The sequence below is a fragment of the Eubalaena glacialis genome, chromosome 5 (assembly GCF_028564815.1).
Source record: "Eubalaena glacialis isolate mEubGla1 chromosome 5, mEubGla1.1.hap2.+ XY, whole genome shotgun sequence".
NCBI classification, from domain to species: Eukaryota; Metazoa; Chordata; class Mammalia; order Artiodactyla; family Balaenidae; genus Eubalaena; species Eubalaena glacialis.
This window is the reverse complement of record NC_083720.1, coordinates 54,060,165-54,083,975: the sequence shown is the minus strand read 5'-3', so window position 1 is coordinate 54,083,975 and position 23,811 is coordinate 54,060,165. Positions and strand designations below refer to the sequence as shown.

Sequence of the window (23,811 nt, the reverse complement as noted above, 5' to 3'; positions counted from 1 at the left end):
GAAAACTTTAGAATTGGAAGGCTGAGAGCTCGCCACTTGAAAATCAGCCTGAATTGTGTCGTTACCCCGAGGAGGCAGAGGAGTGAATTGAAACGAATACAGAAAATTCACATCACCTCCAAATGAGCAGTCTTAATGCAAGAAGAGCCTGTGCTCAAAGGGCCTGTTTTCCCGGTATAAAGTGCAGCCGGCTCCCCTAAGTGACAGCCAGGCCTGTTTTGCAAGGTGTGGAAGCCTTAATCAGCCTTACCGTTAGTGACTTCTTCAAGTCCTGGTCCCACTGACTTCTCTCCCTCTGCAGCAGTCCTAAACGATGCTGTTAAGTAATTCAGTTTGAGGAACTTTTAAGGAGATCAGTTTTACTAATGCACACACAGCATACTAGAGGCTGGGCTACCGTAGAGAGAGGAATCTCTCTCTCTTCTTAAATCAGAGAACAAGAACAGGAATTACCGATCAGGTTGGAGCCTCGGCCTCACCATGGCTTCCCTATGGATTAACAACTCCTGACTTGGCACTTTACAGAAAGGTTACAACTATTTATGTCATGTGCAAGCCATATACAGCAATTAGAACCGCTACACAGCTTAAACCAGGACATTTGCAGGTGTTTCAATGCAGACATCAGAGTCCTTGGATTTCTGGTGACAGTTGTCACTCAGAACTGGCAGGAAGGGCCTAGATTTTGCATATATATATATTCCAAGTTATTTCTTATCATGCTCAGTGTTCTTGGTTCCTTTACCAATTAACCCTTCTCTTATAAATGTTTCTATTCGGAATGTAAATAGTTACAGTGTAAAGTCTGTAATTTAGCAACTATCCAGCAAGATGGAGATCTAGTTCAAAGACAAACCTTCGTCTTGCGTGAAAACTTATTCAAGACATGCAGTGTTAGTAGGAGTCAGGAATTAACAAATGGCAAACCGCATAGGAACAAAGAAAGCGTTTTAAAAGGTAGGGGGCTAGGATATTCTAGAAACTGGTCAGGGAGTCACTTTGGATAAAGATGAAGTACCTGTGAAGTTGATGCGTGTTAAATCCAACAGTCTCTGATTAGAGTGAGTAATCAAACTAAGATGCTACGTACCCCAGGTTTGGGATTCTCTATGAAAGTTATTCTCTTAAAGCTATGATTTCCCAGTAACAGAACTCCCCATCCGTATGCCTCTGTGATTCAGATTTTCTCAATATCATTTTGATTATATATAAGTACAGACTCGGCTTGAGCCCATGGAAAAGTAGGACATCAGAGAAGCATTAGATCACCCAGGCTACTTCGTACCACTTAAAAGATTAGTAATCGAAAAGGACACACAAAACCTGCTTTAAAACATCTTTTGCTTTCCGGCATCTAACTTGAAACAGGCTTCCAGGAAGAAAAGATAAGGCGATGGGAGGGAGTGGGGAAATTAACATTGGTGGGAACCCACTGTGCATCAGACCTATGCCGGGCACTTCACAGAACTTCTTGCTTAAGCTGGGTGAAAATGATGTGAAATTATCAATCCTCTTGCCTTTTTCTCTTAATTTTCAGAGAAGCCCATTCACTGCAAAGTACCTTATGTATCCAATTTTAATTACTCTTTTGTTAGTTTGGATGTAAGTGACAGAATCACAATTCAAACCAGTTTTGGCAAAATCAGAGATTTATTGGCTCAACTCCAAAGAAAAACTGAGAAACCAGACTGTGGGATGGGCAGAGATGCAACCCAGTTTTATGACAGCTGGAACTTGGAGAACAATTATCACCAGGATTATCTTCCTAAAAGTTGTCTCTTTCTTTCTGGGTGTTGGTTCATTCTTCTTCAATGCACCCCTGCTTTTCTCCACATCTGAGGGGAAACGTGGCCCTCCCCAAAGCACCTGAGCTTGACATTGTGTAGCTTCTAGATCAGGAGAGGACCTGACAATGTTTCTTATCTCAAGACCAAAAATCCCAGCAAGAAGACCGTTTGTGATGGACACCAGGCGCCAGTGGTAGCCATGGTGACGGGAGGCAAGCACTTCCTGGGAGAAGGGGACAGCAGTCCCCTTAAGGCTCCCTACACCCATCTAGAAAGTATTTCTCTCCTTAGTGAATGCCTAGTTTAATTCCTAGCACATAACAGGCCTTCAGTAAATAGTTATGAATGTCAAGGATTTTTTAAAAAAGGACGTAAAAAAAAGGTAAGTGAGCAGAATAGACAAAAGGCTAGGCTGGCCATGAGTCCAGTTCATAGTGACATATCTTCCCTGCAGGTGAGCTCACTACCTCCAAAAGCATATTGAGAGCCCAAGGGAAAGTTGCTTGTGTGTGTTTAGAAGTGCAGACACCTTTACCCTCAGCTGACTCTCAGCTGACGCAGAGCTGTGACCACACCGATAAGGTGCTGGAGCGGCCAGTGCTTCCAGGCTTCTTTTATCTTCCCCTGCAATAATACGATTCTTTTTCCTTTAGCAGCTGGCATGAGGATCTCTCCTCCAGGGAGAGACCCACTTTCGTCAGGCAAATGCTTTGATAAATCACTCAGGTCAGCTGGTGCTGGGATTAGAGAAGCAGGTGGGGCTGCTCTGTATGAGATAAGAAAAGTGACTGCTCCGGCTCGGAGAGGGAGGGGAGGAGGGAGTGGAAGAGGGAGGGAGAGGGAAGGAGGGGAGGAGGGGAGGAGGGTAGGGAGGAAAGAAGGAAGGGGAGAGGGAGGGGAGGAGCAGACTCCAAGGAGACTCCAAGTCAATGGCACATTCAAAGAAGCCAGAAGAAGAAAAGAAATACATGTCTAAGGGCATGGGGTGCCCTGGGCTCTGCTGTATGAGCACCACACCCACCCCCAAGCCCACGCATCCTTTACAAACAGCAGCAATCCCCACTTACAGGGTGGCCTTCCTGGAGAAGCCTGGGAAGGGAAGAGATTCTGTGTCAAGGTCAGAGTGGGGCACACGAAGAGCCTGACCACCTGGGCAAAGGGGCAACGTCTGGCCTGGAGTCCCAACACCCATGTGTGAAATGACCCGCACGCCAGGCCTTAGTCCACACCTGCGGGGAGCCCGGCAGGGCACCAGCGCTGGTGTCCAAGGTGAGGACCGCTGGCCTTCCCTCCCTGCTCCCTAAGGCGACAAGTCGAAGTTCTAACAACAATTCCATCTGGTAAGAGTAGTCCTTGTTCACAGGTCCCAAGTTCCAGTCACTTTGTCAGTTTTTCTGGTCCAAGGCCATATCCACTCTCGGTCCTCTTCCTCCCTCCTCCAGACCATTGCGCTGTGCTTCCTCCCCACCTGCGTCTGGTGAGCTCCTCTTTACCTTCAGATCTAACCTTCCATGTTCCTTTTTCTAGGGAGGCTTCCCCTAGCCTCCAACGCTAGATCCATGTCCCTTTTGTATGACATTGATTTCCTGACTTATCTCAAGCATCATCCTGATCATGTTGAATTAGAATTGTTTACTTGCCACTTATGTGCCTATCTCTCCCGCTAGACTATAAATTCAGTGTCTGCTTTCTTCACCACTGCATCCCTAGCACAAAGTACAGTACCTGTCCCACATCAGGTGCTCAGTAAACATCTGTTGAATGTGTTGAATACATGATCGAATGAATAAGGCTCTGGGAAAACCACTCACAGCCAATTCAGTCTCAGCCTAATCATCCAGATGGGTCCTCTCCCCTCCTTAGTCCCACACCCTCCTGCTGCTCCCCATCAAAGGAATGTAGAGCCTGCAGCCATGGCTCTGCCATCAACAAGTCACTCTTCTGATGCACCTGATAGTAGCCGCCAAGGAGCAGAACACCTGCCCATAGAGTCTAAGATCCCAACCCCAGGCAAGTGAGACTGGGGAAAGGAACTACTGAGAAGAATCCTACCCATTTGCCACCTCCTACAGTCCACCTGGCCACTGTTACGATGTCCAGAAAACATATACGTGGATCCTGAGGGCATCAAACATGTCCTCTCCCTGGGTGACCATAGAGGCAAGAGCAGGACCTTCTAGAAGACTCTCAGATGTCCTGGATCTCTGAACACATGAAACACAAACACCATGGTCCCCATTTTCACTGAGCCTCAACTCCAGCCCAGGAGACTGGACACCACAGAGAGCCAAGGTGCAACCGTGGAAGAGAAGGCAGCGAGTGGTTAAAGCCCACAGAGGAGAGGACCCTTCAGAGAAGGGCAGGGACCATCCCCCAGAGGACTTAGAAAATAGGTAGCATCCGAGTACATGGGTAGAATTAGGAAGGTGTTGAAGACATGATGAAGAGAATCAGCAGAAAGGCAGAAGTAGGAAAACCAGAAAGATCCTTGGATGCAGGGAGGGAACCATGGCAGCTGGAGTGGATGATTGATTCAGAAAAAGGAGAAGAACCAGAAGCCCAGGAAGGGCTCAGACTGCAGACGTCTGAGCTCCGGGTTGTAGAATCTGAACCCTGACTTCTAGGTAACAGGGACCCTTTGAAAGCTTTAGGCACAAGTTCCCCTCAGAGCAGAGCTTGGGGACAGGAATCTGGTGACAGGAAGGCAGTGTTGGGAGAGTGAGGCTGTAAGGCAGAGGAGCCGGCCGGGCAGCTGCAGCCCTGGGCAAAGGGAAAAGGCCTCTCCTCTCTTCGAAGGACCAGGGCGGTGGAGACAAATGTGGGGCGGGGAGGCGGGGAGGCCTGGCGTGGGGCTGGATTGTGAGCAAAGGAGAATTTAGCTTTATCCAAAATATTTTTATTTTTTACAAGGAAAATTATTTATGTAGTACTTGAGTGATAAGAGGTAATAAAATTATTGGAAAGGAAGGAAAAAAGGCAGAAGTAAGAGAGAAAAGAAAGAAAAAAGAAAAGATGAAAGGAAGAGAAAGATTGAACAGAGAAGGAAGGGAGGAAGAGAGGAAAGAAGAAAAATTAAAAGAATATAATTTAGTAGATTCAGGAGTAGTATCCATTCTAGAAATATTTACTGGGTGCCTATTCTGAGCCAAGCAGTCTTACTAGGATGAACAAATAGTTAAGATAGAAAAGGTCCCCTCCTTCATGGAACTTCTATTTAAGGGAGGAGATAGAAAATAAACAAGTTAAGAAATAAATGATTTTATCCCAAATAGTGAGCAATAAGAAAAATAAGAGGCTATCAGCCTACGCAGAGAGAGAATGTTCCAGTTATCTTTTGCTGTATAAAAACCAGCCACCAAACAATATCTTTAAGGAATAATAATCACTTGGTTTTGCACATGAATTTCCAGCTTGGGCAGGGCTCAGGGGGGACAGCCCATCTCTGCTCCACTCAGCGTCACTGGGGCAGCTCACGGGTAGGTGGCTGGATCACCAGGGCTGTTCTCCCACATCTGGAGATGATGCTGGCTAGCAGCTGGCACCTTGGCTGGGCCGGTTGGCTGCAACGACTCCACGTGGCTTATCCTCCTGTCCTGGGCTCTCTCACAAAGTGGTGGGAAGGCTCCAAGAGCAACGGTTCTGAGAGAGAGAGAAAGAGAGTGTGAGGCTGACACTATATCACCTTTTCCGATCTAGCCTCAGAGCTCATGCATCCTATTCACAGAAGTGAGTCACTAAGGCCGCCCAGTACTTGAGGGGAGAGGAATTAGTCTTTACCTTTCTATGAGAGGAACATCAAAGGATGTGTAGACATCACAGAGAATGATGTGGTTAGTAAAGGGGGCTCCAGAATCATCAGTGAGGGTTCTCCAGAGAAACAGAACCGAGAGGTCTTCTTTTTTTATATATATTATATATACTGATCTTATATATGCATTACACATGCACACACACATATATATACACACATACACATGGCATGGCACATGCAGTTGTGTCAATTCTGCCATTTGTGGGAAGCAGCAAGTCTGCAATCCATAGGGCAGCCGGTAGCTGTAAACTCAGGCAGGCGTTAAACGACTGGAAACCACTGGAAGATTCTGCACAGAGTGTATGCCCTGACTCACACTCAGCCAGCACCGGCTGCAGTCGGAGGGCACAGGCTGGGGGAAGGGCCACCCAGAGTTAGCAGCTCCCCAGATCAGGGGTCTGAAGGGAGGGGACGAAGGGGGACAACGCAAGGCGGCCTGTGCTCCGCCGGCAGCATCAGTCGTGGGACAGAAGTGAAGAAAGCAGAATTGGGCTCCCGTTCTAGGAAAGTCAGGTCCGAGATGAAAACTGTTCAACTGTCTTGAATCAAAGCAGTAGGAGAGTCAGGGCTGCACCACCGTCTGGAAGGCTTGGCTCAGAGGTGATGGCTGAAATCATGGCGCGAGGGGCTGACCAAGGGGGAGAGGAGAGAGAGCCCAGCCCTCTCTGGCGGCCAGCTCCTTCGTATTATCTAGTCATGACCGCAAGAGGGGATCCAAGGAGCTGATGAAACAGAAAAGAGTTTGAAGAGAATACTGCTCTGTTCTCTCTTTTTGTTCTCCCAAAAAGGCCACGTATGTGCTGAGATGTTAGGCCGTCCAGGAGACAGCTGGGAGGCGGGAGGCATGCATTACTTATAAGACTCCACTGAAATGTAAATTGGGGTGAGTTTATTGGCTCCCTTGGTCTTAAATGGAATCATGAAGTATTCATTGGGGCCAGCCAAGACCTTTCAGATCTGGAGCTCCGTGAGAAATATGTGGCATGCTTAGGCTACATTAATAAAAAATAAATAAATCCATGTCCAGGAAACTCGTGCTTGTGCACTCTAAAATTGCCCATTCTGTAGATATTAATGTTTAATGTGTTTGTAAAAAGCAGTCGGCTTTGCCGAGCACAGCAACAAAAACACCCCGCAATCCTCCGTACTTAACATCTCAGCGAGGCGCCTAAGTGCCCGGGTGGAGGTGTTCTGAGCAGCGTCTCCCGTGGAGACACATTAAAAAGTGGCTTCGCTAAGACGAAACATGCTCGCTCGCTGCTGATGCGAGTCAGACTCAAACTTTCACCCACGGCTCGCCCTGCTCAGGAGAAAGGCTGAGAAGTGGATGGTCTCAGAACTGAATCCATAACGACTGGACACTCTTTTAAGGAAAGATCACTGCATCCAAATCAACAAAGTTGGTTTCATGAGAAAAAAAAATCTGGTAAACACTGAACTCGGAGAAGCAAAAGTACTTTCTGGCTTCAGACCACTTATACCATCCCAGATGTTTCCTAGACATTTCTAGAAAGAGCACACTGATCGATCTGACCCATCGCTTTCCTAGGCCGGCAGGCAGCAGGCTGCACATTAGAGAGGCTGCGCTTGGAAGCTGTTATGTTTTGCTTTGGGGTCTCAAGTCAGTGCAGAGAAATCTCTTCTTCCCCTAAGCTGATTTGCAGTCAGAAAACAGCTCCTAGCCCTGCCGACCAAACCTCAGCCTCCCCACATGCCTCTGGGTTACTTTTCATCCGGAGGCATCACTTGGAACCAAATAGTGAAATGAGAAAGGGCAGGTACAGAGAACAGAGCTGACCACCCAGGAATGGGAATATATACTCAGACCCAGCAATGGGCACCTACCTCGCCACTAGTTTGCTCTGCAAACTCAGCCCGGATCTGCATAAAAGGAGTGTGGAGAGCAGAGAGAGACTCTCATTCTCCCTCGCCTCCACATCCTGGCGGTCACCAGACCCATTTTCATTTCTGCCCAGACTGCAGGACCATCCACAGTGTCCCTGAAGTCAGAGACCAAGCTTGCAGAGAGAACGCAGGGGACTTAATAGCTTGAGAAATGCTGGGAGACGCTTGGAGCTTGGCTTCTTATGCCGAGAAAGGGAGCCTGGCTTATGACCCTCCCAAGGAAGCTTTGCTTGTCACAGCCCATATTGTGGGTTGATTTGTGTCCCCCAAAAAGGTACGTTGAAGCTCTAGTCCCTGGTACTTGGATTTACTGACGATTTTGACTTGAGGATTAGAAGAATGATGTTACGATAGTAATAATAGTCTCATCTGTTTTAACATGGACACTTTGCTTACTGCAGTGTTTTAGTGCAACTAAGTATTTGAAGCTGATACTCAGAAATTTACGTTTAAGAAACGGCTTTTCTCAGGAAGACATTAAGAACATACTGGAGAGCATTAATGTGGAGCTAGCCAGTGTCTGCTGCAGGATTAATGGGATACTTTCTGCAGAGGAGAGGGGAAGGTCTGCAGGTGCATCAGGGCCTGAGTTCTGGACTTGGCCTCGTTCTATCCAGTGATGTGACCTTGAGAATGTCACTGCCCCTCTTTGGACCTCAATATCCTAATTTGTAAAATGGCAGTATTGCACTAGGAGACATTTAAGATCTCTTTCTGATCGAACATGCTGTAAGAATTTCCCAAGCTGTCTCCTTTGGTTGGATTGTGCACACTGCATTTCTCCTGAACTTCGGCATTAAAACAACACCAAAGGCAGATCTTGGGAGAAAAAAACGGAGAGACAGAGGATAAGGGTGTGAGTCCCGGTTCTGTACTTGCTGGCCACCCTTGGGAGGTGAGGGGGTTAAATTATGTCTACCCAAATGATGTTGAAGTCCTAGCCCCCAGTACCTGTGAATGAAGGCAGTGCTGTGACTGTGACCTTATTTGGAAATAGGGTCTTTGCAGATGTAATCAAGCTAAGATGAGGTCATCCTGGATTAGAGTGGGCCTTAATCCAATGACCAGTGTCCTTATAAAGACAGAAAGATTTGAAGACACACAGACACACAGAGAAGAAGACAACATGAAGAGAGAGGTGGAGTTGTTATGCTGCCAGAAGCCGAAGGACACCCAGGGCTGCGAGAGCCACCAGAGGCTGGAAGAGGCGAGGAAAAATTCTCCCCCAGGACCTTCAAGAAATCATGGCCTGCCCACACCTTGATTTCAGACTTCTGGCCTCCAGAACTGTGAGAAAATACATTTCTGTTGTTTTAATCCGCCCAGTTTTTGGTAATTTATGCAGCGGCCCTACGAAACTAACACACCCCAGGACCCATGGTGGTAGCTGAGGAATGAGCAAGGGAAATCTTGGAGGCCAGTGCTGGTAGGAGCTCTGTGCTGAGGATGGGGATATCCACAGCCAGCCCCAAAGAGGCTTCCCAACAGGGATGCACTGAAGTTGCCAGGAGAATCCCACCTGGGCAGCATATGGTCAGGGCACACCTGTCCTGCTGCAGCGTCCAGGAAATGTCCACTTTAACCAAGGCATCTCCAAGAGCATCACCAAGTCACCAAAGGGACTGAGACAAGGGGAGGGCGTCAGCCCCACGGGGGCATGGCTGACTGTCCGCAAATAGTCCTCCTCCAGCCTACCGAAATCTTTGGTTTATCTTGAAATGCCTTCCCTAAGAAGGAGGAGCACATAAATCACTCCCTGTCGCTGGGCTGGATCCCATGAGAAAGTAGGCACCCTGTAGATATTTGTCTGGAGGCTGAAAAAATGAAGGAATGCTCCAGATGAACTCCAGGTGAAAGTTTAACTGGACTGGGGTGGGGCTGGAGCAGGATGGGGAAGGAGAGAAGGATGAGGATGGGTATTGGGAGGACTCCAAGAGGGGAAGGACCGAATCAGGACTGATTTTGGCTCTTCAGGGATGAGCCTGGGAGGAGTCTGGTTTTGAGTCATCTGTCAATGACCTTTAGAAGGGTGTGGGCAAGTTTACTTAGGAAAGAAGCTGAAAAGGTATGAATACTGAGTGCTTCACTCCCATGTAATTCATTCATGGTTTGGATTCTGAGATCTGCTTACCCCAAACAGCCTCACTCTGGCCTGCAGCAGTGAAGACTCTTCGGGACAATTCACTTCAACCATTCTAGAAATTCCACGACTTTGTGGAGCCGAGTCTGCCATTGACTCACTGGGATGGACCCAGCTCCATCTCCTTCTGTCTCTTAAGCAGATGAATGAATGAATGAATGAATGAATGAATGATGACTGAGATTTATCTTGGCAGGATAAATAACACCTGGCCCCAACGACGAGCATAGCATAAAGAGAACAGATTTGGGAGTCAGGCAGCCCAGTTTGCTGCCACCACTTTCTAGCTGTGACCTTCAGCAAATGACAACCTCTGGGAGCCCCCATTCCCTCAGCAGCCAAATGGTTATTAGCAAGAACTGAAGAGAAATATGTAAAGTTCCTAACACCTAACAGGTACTTAATTCCAGGAGTTTCCTTCCTCATCCCTCCATCCTCTGTTTCCTCCCTCCTTTATTCCTTTCTTATAATAACTAACATTTGAGGTACGCCCACTAACTGACAGGCCCTGTGTGCTAGGGGCTTTCCTATACATCATCTCATTTAATCTCATCCTTGCAGGTTAACTATCCTGCTGTATTAGTTTGCTAGGGCTGCCACTGTAACAAAGTATTACCAACCGGGTAACTTAAATAACAGAAAATTATTTACTGTTAAATAAATTTTAACAGTATCATAGGGAAATAAAATTCTGGAGGCTAGAAGTCCAAGATCAAGGTATGGGCAGGGTTGGTCCCTTCTGAGGATTGTGAGGGAGAATGTGTCCCATGCCCCTCTCCTAGTTTCTGGGGGTTTGCTGGCATTCTTTGGTGTTCCTTGGCTTGTAGAAGCATCACCCCATTGCTGCCTTCATCTTCACACAGTGTTCTCCCTCTCTGTGTCTGTCTCTGCGTCCAAATTTCCCCTTTTTATAAGGACACTAGTCATATTGGATTAAAGCCCACCCTAATGACCTCATCTTAACCTGATCACTGGCATAGACCCTATTTCCAAATGAGGTCACATTCACAACACTGTCCTTCATTCACAGGTACTGGGCGTTAGGACTGCAACATCTTTTGGGGAGACACAATTCAACCTACTCACCTCCCAAGGATGGCCAGCAAGTATAGAACTGGGACTCACACCCCTATCCTCTGTCTCTCTGCCTTTCTCCCAGAAGCTGGCTTTGTTTAACTGTTCATGCCAAAGTTCAGGAGAAAGGAAGGGTTAACAATCCAATCACAAAAGGAGATTCTTACAGCATGTTCGATCGGAAAGAGATCCATTTTATAAATGAGGATACTGAGGTCCAAAGGGGGGCAATGATTGACCCAAGGTCACACTGCTGGATAGAAGGAGTCCAGGTCCAGAACTCAGATCGCAATGCACCTGCAGACCTTCTCCTCTCCTCCACAGACAATCCTCCATCAGCCCTGCAGCAGGGACTTGCTAGCAACCACATAATGCTCTCCGAGAATGTCGATAAAAGACGTCTCTTAAACGTAAATTTGAATAAAAGCTTGATCACTCAGTTGCAGTAACACACTGCAGTAGGCAAGGTGTCCATCTTAAACCAGATGAAGGGACTATTATTATTATCATTATCATTATTATTATTCTAGTATTCAAGTCAAAATTACCAGTAAGTCCAAGAATGCCACTTTCCTCCCATGTTCACTTTCAAGAAAACAACCCACAGAAACTGAATCACAGTTTCAGCTAAATACATATTTAATTCCTTATGTATTTTTTATATTTTGTTTTGTACAGAACTGTTTACCTAGTTAATGATGAACTGAAATCTATCATCACCAAGTTGCTGGGTTTTTTCCCTTACTCAGTCTTAAAGTGCCCCCTAGTGAAATGTTTTTGTACTTAAAAGCAGAGAAATAAGCTGAAGAGAAGCTTTTCAGAGAGCTGAAGAGAATTTTAGAAAGAAATGGGGGCAACAGTGGGGGTGAGGGGAATTGCTCCCTTGTTTCAAGGGGATTTGAACATGATTCTTTTAAGATCCATTTTGAAGCCTTTTTCTATATGCTCACTCAAGCAGAGTGCCTAGCAGTTTCATCCCCGAGGCAGGAAGGTTTCACCCACAGAGCATCCACCAGAGAAATCCTGCAAGCCTGCTTGCAGCCGGGCAGAAGGGACAGCCAGCCCAGCCTGATTCTAGGGCCACAGAGAAGCCAGGGGTTCAGCCAGTCACTCAAGCAGTTGCCGTGAAACCTCTGCCAACACTAGGTTTGTGCCCAAGTGATTTTAGGGAGCGTTTTTTCAGGAAAGGAAATCGAGTGCTGTCCTTTGGTTATTTCAAGTCGTGCACATTTCTATTAAAAACAGCATTTGATGGGGCTGTGCATCTGTGGAGGCAGGGGTATATGGGAACTCTCTGCAGTAAAAAATAAAGTTTATTAGTTAAATTAAAAAAAAAAATTTAACCCACAGCACTTGATAAAGCAAAGAAATCACTCAAAGGAACTAAACATCAGAGGGTCAACTAAACAGCTTCATCCAGTCGGCAGTTTGCAACCTGGCCTCTGCATCAGAGTCACCTATAGGGTTTTTAAAAAATACTCATTCCCTATCGCCACCCTCAGAGGTTTGCATTGATTGGTTTGGGGTGGAGCAGGCATTAGACTTCTTTCAAAAGTCCCCCCAAAGCAGGACAATGTGCAGCCAGGGCTGAGGAATACTGACCGAGATGATGGCCATCGCTCAGACTCTAGATCTCACCAAGGCACCTTCTGGCTGGTGATCTGGGTTCCCTCGGAGTCCTCCTACGGGCAGGATAGGAGAGACTAGCCACACAGAAGGGATGGGAATGCAGGTTTCAGGTGTGCCCTGTCCCCTGGACCCTGTGGCAAGTCAGTAAAGTGGCATCTGCTTATGGATTGGCTTCCCAGATGAGCAGCTCACAGGGCAACTCAGATCCCCAGGTCAACTCAAATTATCAGGGTGACTTCATTAACTGCTCCCTGGGTTATTCAGATGTGTTTCTAGGTATGAGAGAAGAGCGCGAGTTTTAATTCAGACAGATCTGAGCTCAAGCCCCAGTTCTGCAACTTACAAGCTGTGTGGCGGAGCATAAGTTGTTCAACCTCTCTGAGACTCAGTTTCTCTATCTGTCAAAGACATATGCATTCCCTCAAAGAGTTGGGGTGAGGCTTAAATTTAAGAGTGTTGTGTAGGTGCCTGGCCCTACGTGCAGCGGGGCTCAATCAACAGCAACGTACAGTGTTAAGCTTCAGCCCTGACCAAGCTTCCAGTAATTCAGAATAAGGCTCTAGACCCACTCACTTAGGGAAAGCTACTTAACTTCTCTGAAGCTGTTTTCTCATCATAAAAAGGGGGTAATAATAATAATAATAAACGATATAGTTCTTTTGAGGATTAAATGAGTCAATTTGTGGAGAGCAAAGCTCTTAGAACTCTCCTGGCATATAGTCAGTGCTCAGCAAACGTTGGCTCTTTTTATTATGTCCAGCTTCTGTATCTTTGCTCATTTCATTAACCCAGTTTTTAAGGCCTAATGAACATCCCACCTCCCCTGATCCCAGGCAGCCACAGGAAGCCATCAAATGCAGTGGGATAACCAGGGCCTCTGGAAGCCAGTGGTCCTGGGGGTCACAGGGCTGCCTGGCATCATCCAACAGCCCCATGTGAATACACACACCCCTTCCAATAGCCCAGGAAAATGTGAACCTAAAGGTTGATAGGCAGAGCCACCCAGCTGGGAGATGGGGATGCAGGCAGCTTCCTCACCTGTTGCAGAGCAAACCTCTCTGAGTGGCCTCTCTTAGGGGTTAGTGACACCCCTCCTTACGTCTGAGACCAGCTCTTCTTGCCCCATTGGACAGCGACAAGCAACACTGTCCTCGGACAGCTTGACCCTCGTGTCCCTTTTGCCCAGCCCACAGGAGCTCCACCAGAGCCTGGGCACTGTTTGGAGGAGGTCGTGGGCACTCCCAGGAGGGCACTGCTGCTCCGGGAAAAGGCGTTCGCTCCCATTAGACGCTGTTAAAACCTATAAGACTGTACAGCACACTGACCCTGATGTAAAATATGGACTTTAGTTAATAACGATTTATCAGTATTGGTTCACCAATTGTAACAAAGGTACCACATCAATGCAAGAAGTTAATAATAGGAGAAATTGGAGGGGGTGGGGCGGGGAGTGGAGTCTGTGAGAACTCACTGTACTTTCCGCGCAATATTTCTACAAACTTAAAACAGCTCTAAGAAATAAAGTCCATTAATTAAAAAAAAAAAAAAAAAGACACTCACCCTGTGAACCTCCCTTGGAATGAAAGTTAAGTATGGCCTTACCCATCACTGTGAGAACAGTTCAAATGTCAGCCTGGCAAATCTAATCATCCCTGTACCTCCCAGGCCTCACCATGGTGGTCCCACAACCAGGCCACCAGCCCCAAGTACAAAGTCCCCAAGGTGGTGCTGCCAGCACTCCGCCCCTGCCATCTGAGAGCTCGGGGCCCCTCCTTAATCGCGGTGAGCTTGCTACCCTCCCTAAAAGCTCATATTCAAGTGTAAATGACCCAGGTCAGTGGAGATCCCTGGTGGGGGCTTGGATTTTACATCCCAGCGGCTCCTGGGCTGGGAATTATTTCCTCACAAAGGTGAATTCTTTCTCCTGGGCTGCTTCCACCAGCAACATTCCCCATGCCTGGTGAATGGTGAATGTGTGCAGAGGACCACAGGCAGAAATTTTGCACGCCCCATTGGGCGAGCCACCAGGAAATCTACCCAGGGCTGATGAGAGCTACATCTGCCCACCCCGACTTAGCCAATTTGTCTACCCAGAAAAAGAAAAAAATTACATTGAAAAGAGTGCCCAATTTTAAGGCAGAGGTTTTTTTTTTTTTTCATTATTGTGAAACATTTAGTATAAAGGAGTATTTATCATCCTTTGCTGACTGCATTCCACTCCGGTTGCTAAAAATAAGAAGTCCAGTGTTCCCATTATCCTGAAGGTGGTTAAACTTGTGTTAGCAAAGCTGCCAGGGGACTGGGTAGCACCCAAGAGTGTATCAGGAGCACCACCAGGTGAAATGTTTATACAGTGTCCCCCCCAATGGGCACCTTAACAAAAACAAAAAAAAACAACAACCATAGATCACAGTAATGAAGGAGGAAGGAAGATACTGGTGGTTTTTAAAAAATAAAAGCATCTTAGTGGAAAAATTTCCCTCTGTGCAGGACAACAAAAGGAATATTTCCAGGAAGTTGAACCTTCTCTTTTAACCTTTGGATTTTCCTCTTGCCTGCTCCTTTCCCTCTGCTGCCCACACAATCCTGATGGGCATAGGATTCTCCACTTTCTCTGCTCAATACGTTTCTTGTCAAGAGAATTCCAACGACGCACTTACTACCACTTCCTCTCCCCATCCACGTCCGGGAGGAGCATTGCACCCAGCTCAGAGCCTGGCCTGAATGGGTATCACTGGCCCCATTCATGGAGAACAAGGAGAGACCAGAGAAAGAGACAACCACTCCAGACTAGTAGATGGCAGTTTTAATAAGCAAGGGGACTTATATACGATACTTGTCTTGGGTGCCACAAGATAAATAGATCTTGCCCTCCAGTCAGAATCTTAAAAGTTTATCTAGAGGCCTTAACAGGGTTCAGTCACGTGTACCATAAAGGTGGTCAAAACACCACTTTTCTCTCTCAAGGCTCTGTCTTTGCAAAGGGCTGCCACAGTGGGAACGGTGGGCAGAAAGTACATTCCAAGGACGGGTCCAGCTCATGGGGTCAACCTGCAGTTATGTTCTCCTGATGACCTCCTCCAACACTCCATAAGTGATCCAGCTGTGGTAACAAGACGGGAAAGTGACAAAAAGAGATGGATAAACCAAGAACACTGATCTGGCTCTCCATCCCATGATCCCTGCCACAGCATGGCTCTGCTATTTCTGGTAGGTGGCTTTACAGTGCAATAACTCAGCTATTGGCTGATGCATGGAGATGAGCCTAGACTAGCAAGCAACCTCTAACCTGTGCTTAACAGGCCTTCAGTCCTGTTTCAATTCCTTGGATGCATATATCAAAGGAAAGTTTCTCAGTTTCCAAGGAACAGCAAAACTGGGAAAGAGTGTTGATGCTTACACACCGTGAATGTAAAAGTGCTACTCAATGTACACTTTAGTTAAAATGCTAAATTTTCTGTTATGTATATTTTGCCACAATTTTTCTTTGTTTAAAAAAAACATGACAAGCATTAACTTCTAACAGCTTTTGATTCCCTTCCAAGTTCCTTTTTGCCCCGTAATTCTTCCCCAGTCTCCTCCTTTGCCTGAGAAGAGGTATTTCTGAAGAAGCAGTTGGCTTCTTACCCAGGTGGCTCCTACACTATTCTAAGAAGTCATCAAGCCTCTAGAAGGAGTGGTGAACTGAACTGGATAAGTGATCATTACAGGAGCCCTCCAACTTCCTTTTAAAAGTATTTGTAGGGCTTCCCTGATGGCGCAGTGGTTAAGAATCCACCTGCCAATGCAGGGGACACGGGTTCGAGCCCTGGTCCAGGAAGATCCCACATGCCGCGGAGCAACTAAGTCTGTGCGCCACAACTACTGAGCCTGCGCTCTAGAGCCCTCGAGCCACTACTACTGAGCCTGCATGCCACAACTACAGAAGCCCACGTACCTGGAGCCCATGCTCTGCAACAAGAGAAGCCACCGCAATGGGAAGCTCGCGCACGGCAACGAAGAGTAGCCCCCGCTCGCTGCAACTAGAGAAAGCCCACACGAAGCAATGAACACCCAACACAGCCAAAGATAAAAACAAATAAATAAATAAATTTACAAAAAATAAAAATAAAAAATAAAAATATATGTAACCTGCTTCTTCCTTTAATATACCATGAACATTTTTCCTATCCCTTCAGTATGATCTTCAAAATCTGCATAATATTCCATTTCTGGCTGGTTCACCTTCATAAAAGCACTGCAGTGAACCTCATCATAGGTACACCTCTGTGCCCTCCTCTAAATATTTTCAAGGTATTTTTCAGAGTTTACAGAGAGAGCCACCTCCTTTGTCCCCACCACTCTGTCCCTAAGCTCTGCCCTCCAAGGCTCCCAGGAGCTCACCTTGGCTCACTCTACCCAGCAGAAGATCCTGAGAGATCTCCCCAGAATTTCCCCTCAGCCTGACTAGATATTCATTGGCAAATACATTCATATCTTTAGACGGCATTTACGGATCTTCATTTGCAATTTTAAGCATTTGTTCAAAAAGCATTTACAGACATTGTTCTAGGACATGGGCATTGAACCACGGCATGGGCAAGGAAGGTAAACCCAATATTTAATCAAAGAAAAAAGGGGAAAGCACCTCAGAAGAAGCTCTCTGAGCACGCTGGACAGTTCTTTCCTTTGCAATAAATTCATCCGAGAATTGTACTTAGCCCGAGCCATTTTTAAAGCTCATTCTCTTTTAAAAAGAAAACGGTAAGGGACGTGTGTTTCATGCCATGAGATAGCTGCAGAAGGTTTGTGTTTCATTTTGCTCAGTATTAATCTCCACATTCAAGTTGACGCTGCTTTCGCTGAGTCAGCGCCGTTCCTTTAAGTGACCTGATTCTGTAATTCCATTATTAATATTATGAAAATGGCTTTCCTCTACACTATTTTGTGCTATCAATGGAAAACCACAGTTCCAAAATGCATTAGCCGTTGCCGGCTCTGGCAGGATTATTTGCATCAATATAAACCGAGTTAATCATCTGCCTATTTGAATAATCAGTCACGTGGCGCCCGCGCGCCTTGCCCGCCCGGAGCCGCGGAAATTCTTTTGGGTCCCACGTTCTCCTAAGCACTGAAGATTTTTCTACTCTCTGTTGCGTCAACTTCCTGCCATTTACTTTGCCATTTTTCCTCTCCTTCCCGGACAGTGATGTAAGCCCGTGCCCAGCCCCCTAATTAGCAGGTGAATGGCATGTGTTAAAACCGATAAGTGGAAGGAGAGAAAGAAACTTTCATTAGGAAAAAATAACGAGCCCTGTAATAATAAATGTCAGAACAGAAAAGACGCCTCTTATTTTTCACAATATTAAACTGCCTTTGGTATCTTAGGCCTTGAGGTAATACTTCACTGACTTACAATTTGCAAAACCAAAATTAAGTCAGATGGGGATGGGGGGTGCAAATTAGATGCCGATAAGGGGTTTTGATGCGTTCCAACCTATGTACCTTCCCTCTCCTAAGCCTACCGGGACTGTCATGGATTTCCCGCCAGTGATGCTGTTGGCCACCAGCAGAAAATTAGGGAGTTGGAGGCTGGGGAGAAAAAAGGAAGGAACAAAGAAATCTCTTTAAAATGCAAATCAGATCTCTTTCTTCCAGGTAAAACCACAAGGCAGCTCTGGGGCTGTGCCATCCGAACCCTCCAGCCTCTCCAGGCTGTTGCCCACTCTCTGCCCATCTGTCCCCCACCGCCCCCCTCCCCCGACCTCTCCTTTCTTCCCTGGGAAGCGCCTCCTCCCTTAGCTCTCCCTCTTCCTTCCTTTGTAAGGCTCCACCTCTATAATGCTCTTGCGCCCCCTTCCAGTTTCAGATGATGTCAACTTCCTCTGAAAAGCCTTCTCTGATCCCTCCAAGAAGAAATCGTTGCACCATTTACTTTGTAACATGCTTCGTGCTCCTAACATTTCTTCACCATCTGTAGTGGGTTGAATGGTGGCCCCAAAAAAGATGTGTTCACGTCCTAACCTCTGGGACCTGTGAATGTGACCTTATTTAGAAGAAGGGTCTTTGCAGGTTTAATTAAGTTAAGGAACTGGAGATAAGGTCACCCTGGATTACCCATACGGGCCCTAAACCCAATGGCAAGCGTCCTTAGAAGAGACACCCAGAGGAGAGACACAGGGAGAAGAGGAGAGGCCATGCTCAGTCAGAGGCAGAGGGATGCGGCCATAATCCAAGGAACGTCTGGAGCCCCAGAAGCTGGAAACAGCCGGGAAGGACCCTCCCCTAGGGCCTCTGGAGGGACTGCGGCCCTGACAACCTTCTTTTGAACTTCTGGCCTCCGGAACTGTCAGATGATAAACTTCTGTTGTTTTAAGTGACCTTGTTTGTAGCAATTTGTTACAACAGCCACAGGGACAGCCCATGAGCTCCATGAGGTCACGGGTCAGGCCCTCTATCTGCACTGCACACCAGTCCTGCCAGAGCGCATACCACAGCGCCCAGCACATGGTAGAGCTCAATATATGCTGATTAGGGACCTCCCTGGTGGTCCAGTGGGTAAGACTCCACGCTCCCAATGCAGGGCGCCCGGGTTGGGTCCCTGGTCGGGGAACTAGATCCCGCGTGCATGCCGCAGCTAAGAAGTCCACAGGCCGCAACTAAGAGTCCCCGTGCCGCAACTAAAAGATCCCGCATGCCGCAACGAAGATCCTGTGTGCCACAACAAAGACCCGGCACAGCCAAAAATAAATAAATAAAATAAAAATTTTTTTAATATGCTTATTAAATGAGTGAATGAATGAATCAATGAGTGAATGAATGAATGAATGGGCAAGTGATGAAGGGCATGATAGTATAGGAAGAAATGTTTTTCTTCAATATGAGCCTCCAGCTTATACCTATCTAAGTACCCTACTGGAAAGGGCTCCTTTGTTAGTGATGGAGACTAACCGAAGCCATGTGGCCATATCTGAAGGACAGAAATGTGGCCAGGCCCCAGAGGATGCAGGAGGAGGAACCGGGAAATCATCATCACCATTTCTCACCGCAGCCCCATCCACACAGCTGCTTCCTCCTTCTCTCTTGTAGCACAGTTTTCTCTGTTTCTGCCTGGAGGAATCCACCCAGCCCACATCTCCTGTAGGATGGTCCAGCTACCTTCAAGAGTGATCTCTTTCTCCACCCTAACTCTATATTCTCAGGGAAGGCTCTCTGATGAGCCAACCTTGAATCAAATGCCCACCTTTGTCAGTCAGAGGCAGGGGGCAAACATGGCTGTCAAGAGTCACCTACTTTTGCAGTTCTTAAAGCAGAGGGCTGAGCAGCTAACCCAGGAGCTACCCCCTACAGCCACCCTGAGCTTGTCCTACACTGTCTAAAGCACCTGAGTGACCCAGCATCTCTGGAGCCACCACATCCTCACGGGCTGCCAGCCTTGTGAATGGACAGCCAGTCAGTGCACGAGGGTGGACTTTGAAGGTTTGCCCTGCTCAGTCCTAATGCACCCAGATTTATATGTGTTCCCCTTGAAAAGTACTAAGAGTGTAGTCAGTCCCATGAGTACATGCCAGAGACTCAGGCTCTCGCTGATATGATTATACCACAGGGAAAAGCCACATTAAAAAAATATATATATATCCCACAATAAGAACAAAATTACTTAGAGGCACTTATCATAATGAAGCTGCATTAAATTACAACAAATAATTGTCCTCTTGAAAGAACTTCTGCCGATAAAAAGCTCCAGTTGGTAGAGGAAGGCCAGGAATGTCAGCACTGAAAGGAGAAGTATCAGTCGTCTAATTTAACGGGCTCACTTGACTGATGGTGAACCAGCCTCCAGGGGAGAAGGGGCTTGCCTCCATCTCACTATTAGCCAGCGAGAAAGCCCTGGTTAGAATTAGCTCTCCCAAGTCCCTGGTCAGCGCCACTATTGTCTCCTCTCTCCTCCTGCAACAGTAAGTAAAGCCAAGAGAGGGGGTAATTAAAGCAGGTCAGGGAAAAGAAAAGACAGAAGCAAAGGAAAAGGCAAACAGACTCAACCAAGCAAATCAGAATGTTGTAGTGAAGGAAAAACACCGCTATTGTCTCTGAAACCAGCCTAGGATATAGTAAGCGCTCAGTGAATCACCGTTAACCAATTGCTAATTGCGGGTACGCAGCCATGCTCATCATTTACAAACAATAAAGTCTCTCTCAAAAGGACAACAGCCAGTTACAAGAATATCCCATAAGGTTATTTTCTCATTGCTTCTTTCACAAAACAGTTGTGTTCTTTTGTGTATGAAGACGAAGATTAATCAACTCTTGATGGGGCGAGAGGTGAGGTTTTTATTCCTAATCCCCATACAGTTCTGGAATCCATAGTGATTTAGGAAAAGGACTTGTGGGAAGTTTATGATCTCTTTGCCAAGATCTCCAGTCTTCAACACGCAGGCCCTGAGGGGCCTGGGGAGAGGAGTTCCTGAGTCTTCCTCCCCAGGCCCTGAAACTTGAATTTTGGTGACTATGATATTGTGATTTTTTTTTTTAATGAGAAATATGTATTTGGCCTATGTCCTTGTTCCTGGCACAGAGCTCCCAAAACCCTTGGAATTTCCTACGATGAGAGAAATAAAGGTATCTTATTATTTAAATGAGGTGACTGGAAATCACCGAGACTGGGGGCTGGCTGTCAGAGGGACCAACCACTAATTAGAGGGTTGGAACTTTCAGTCCCACCCAGACCTCTGGGGTGGCCAGAGGGGCTGGAGAATGAGTTCAATCACCAGTGGCCAGTAATTTAAACAGTCATGCCTGCGTAATGAATCCTCCATAAAAGCCCAAATGGATGGGGTTCAGAGAGCTCCTGGGTTGGTGAACACGTGACGATCTGGGGAGAGTGGCACACCTGGAGAGGGCATGAAACCTCAGCACCCTCTCCCCATGCCTTGCCCTGGGCATCTATTCCAACTGGCTGTTCTCAAGTTCCTTTTATAATAAAATGGTGATCTAGCAAGTAAGATGTTTCTCTGAGTTCTCTGAGCTGCTCTAGAAAATTAATTAGTTAACCCAACGAGGGGGTCATGAGAACCTCCATCTATATCTGGACATCAGAAGGACAGGTGACATTGGCATCTGAAGGGGGGGCATGCAGTCTTGTGGGACTGAGCCCTTAACCTGTGGGATCTGATGCGATCTCTTCATAGTGTTAGAATTTAGTTGAATTGTAGGACACCCAGCTGGTATCTGAGAATTGCTTGATCAAAAAAAAAAAAAAAGAAAGAAATAAAAAAGCACACATTGGAATTGGGGATAGAACTGTAGTGACCTTCCCAGAGAAGTTTCGGCAGGGTCAGCGGTGCAGAGGGACAGCTGTTCCACTTTAGCTGAATTAAAATAGAGACAAATCCCCAAGCCTGTTCCAGCTGGTTGGTGCCACTGGAATCTCATGGGTTGTTCAGTCAAGATGAGCTAATTGATGAGCTGAACTGGCCAGAGCGAGACATGAACTAGAAAATATGTCCATGAAATGTAATATAGTCGCCCTCTGTATCTGCATGGTCTGATCAGCAGATTGGGAACCTATGGATAAAGGGTGGGGATGTGGGGCAACAGTACTACGCCTTTTTATTGAAGGGTCTTGAGTGTCCAGAGATTTTATTATCAGTGGGAGGAGGTTGGGGGCCTGGAACCAATGCCACCACTGGATACTAACAGACTGTATATCCTTTTTTGCCAATGAAAATATATGTCAACTAAATCCTTTTGGTACACACAAATTCCACTGTCCTCTAACCAACCTTCCTTTGCTTCTCTTCCTATTAACTTCCACTGGGGGAAGCTTGGTGTGGGTAGAATCAGAAAATCAGTTTCTCTCCAAAACCTAAACAGGAGACAAGCTAAGCTCTCGTGCCCAATCACCACATTTTGCATGTCTGGGGACCAAGTTTGCAAGTGTGGCGACGACAAGGAGGATCACACCATTGGGTCCTGTCCTGTCTCATTGTGCAGAGACATTTAGCACAGTTGGGCTTTAAGTGCACAAAAGAGGAAGTTACAGTCAGCGTTTTGTCAGGCGCCCTGGAAAGAGCCATCTCACTCTGATATCTTGCTCCTAAATTCCTGGGTCCCATCCCACTGACAACTTCTTTTAATTAAAGCACTGAAGCATAGTAGAAAGGTTCTTAACACTGAAAGAGAGAGGACCCCGAGGGAAAACAGATGTATCTTGATGGGCAAAGAGAAGAAGGGCCAGACAAAGGAGGCCAGCAGCCACGGGAGGGTGAGCCCACGAAGAGTGGGAGAAGACAGGGCTGAGGGGGGGATGTCATGAGTCCACCCAAGGCAGATGGAGGAGTGTGGGTGCCGGGAGTCCTCTTCTGTGCAGTGTTGACCACATCTGGTAACCCTGGAAGGACCACTCCCAGCAGAAGAAATACATACAATATGAGAATTACTAGAAACCTCTGACTCTCCACAGCCTCGGTGACAGGGAATCATGGCAGAAGCCAGCTCTGCTTGGTGATTTCCATACATTCCCTCATTCTGTTTTTTCCTGCAATCCAGTGAGAGGGCTACTGTTAGCCCCACTTTAGAGACTGAAAATAGTATCAGAAGAGCTTTATAGTTTGCAATCTCATTGATTCCAGGTGCTCAAGGTCCTGTTTTGACAGGACGAAGCACTTTCACTTTCTTGCCCTCCACAATAAGAAGACAGGAGATGCTTCTAAGTTCCATAACAACTCTAGACCAAGTTCCAGCAGCCACAATCCAGGACCACGACGCCAGCCTCTTTCTTTCTGACCGTGCGCCAGGCCAGCCCAGCCCATTTGTCCCAGATCTCCAGTCTGATGGTAAATCTTTCAAGGACTCTGTTGGCCCTCACCGCCCCAGCCTTGGTTGGAATTGCCCTGTCCTAGTGTCAACTTCTGTGCCTCAGAGGTTGAGGCGTGGGTTCTTTCATGCCCTGAATGCTCCTGGGCCCCTATTCATACCGGTCCCCTCCCTTTAGAACTCAAAGGGAGAGGCAACATTTGCCAAAGCCACCAAACAAGAGTTATACACTCTTCCCAGGAAAATGGGAAGCTCCTTGTTTTACTGGTTCTGTGACTTCCCGGACAAGTTTTCTAAGTCTCTTTTCTGCAAAATGAAAATAATAATAGTATCAAACTCATATAATTTTTATTAATTTAAATAAGATAATGCATGTAAAGCACTAAGCATGCACATGCTAGATAAATAATAAGTATTATGTTAAACGTGGCTATCATTATCATTCACCCACATTTGCAAAAATCACATTTTTCAAATGAGCCTCTGCAGAATGAAGATCTGCATAAAAAGTCTTTCAGTCTCAGTCGACTCCTGTTGCAGCTAGAATCTTCTTTCAACCAAGCCTGCTCTCCTCTACACATGTACCAATTAATGGTCCTAGCGCCCTGGCTACATAAAGAGCTAATGCCAACCTTTCAGTGCATTGAAGTCTCAAGTTTATTCTGCATATT

At 46.7% G+C, this 23,811-nt stretch overlaps 1 long non-coding RNA gene across 1 annotated transcript in view; it reads right to left on the bottom strand.

The window, feature by feature from the left end:
- Positions 1 to 5,101: 5,101 nt before the first annotated feature.
- LOC133092074 (uncharacterized) overlaps positions 5,102 to 23,811 on the bottom strand; it is a 55,051-nt gene continuing 36,341 nt past the window's right edge. Inside the window, exon 5 of the long non-coding RNA XR_009701017.1 lies at positions 5,102 to 5,426. This is a non-coding gene — a long non-coding RNA (uncharacterized LOC133092074). The remainder of the gene's footprint in view (positions 5,427 to 23,811) is intronic.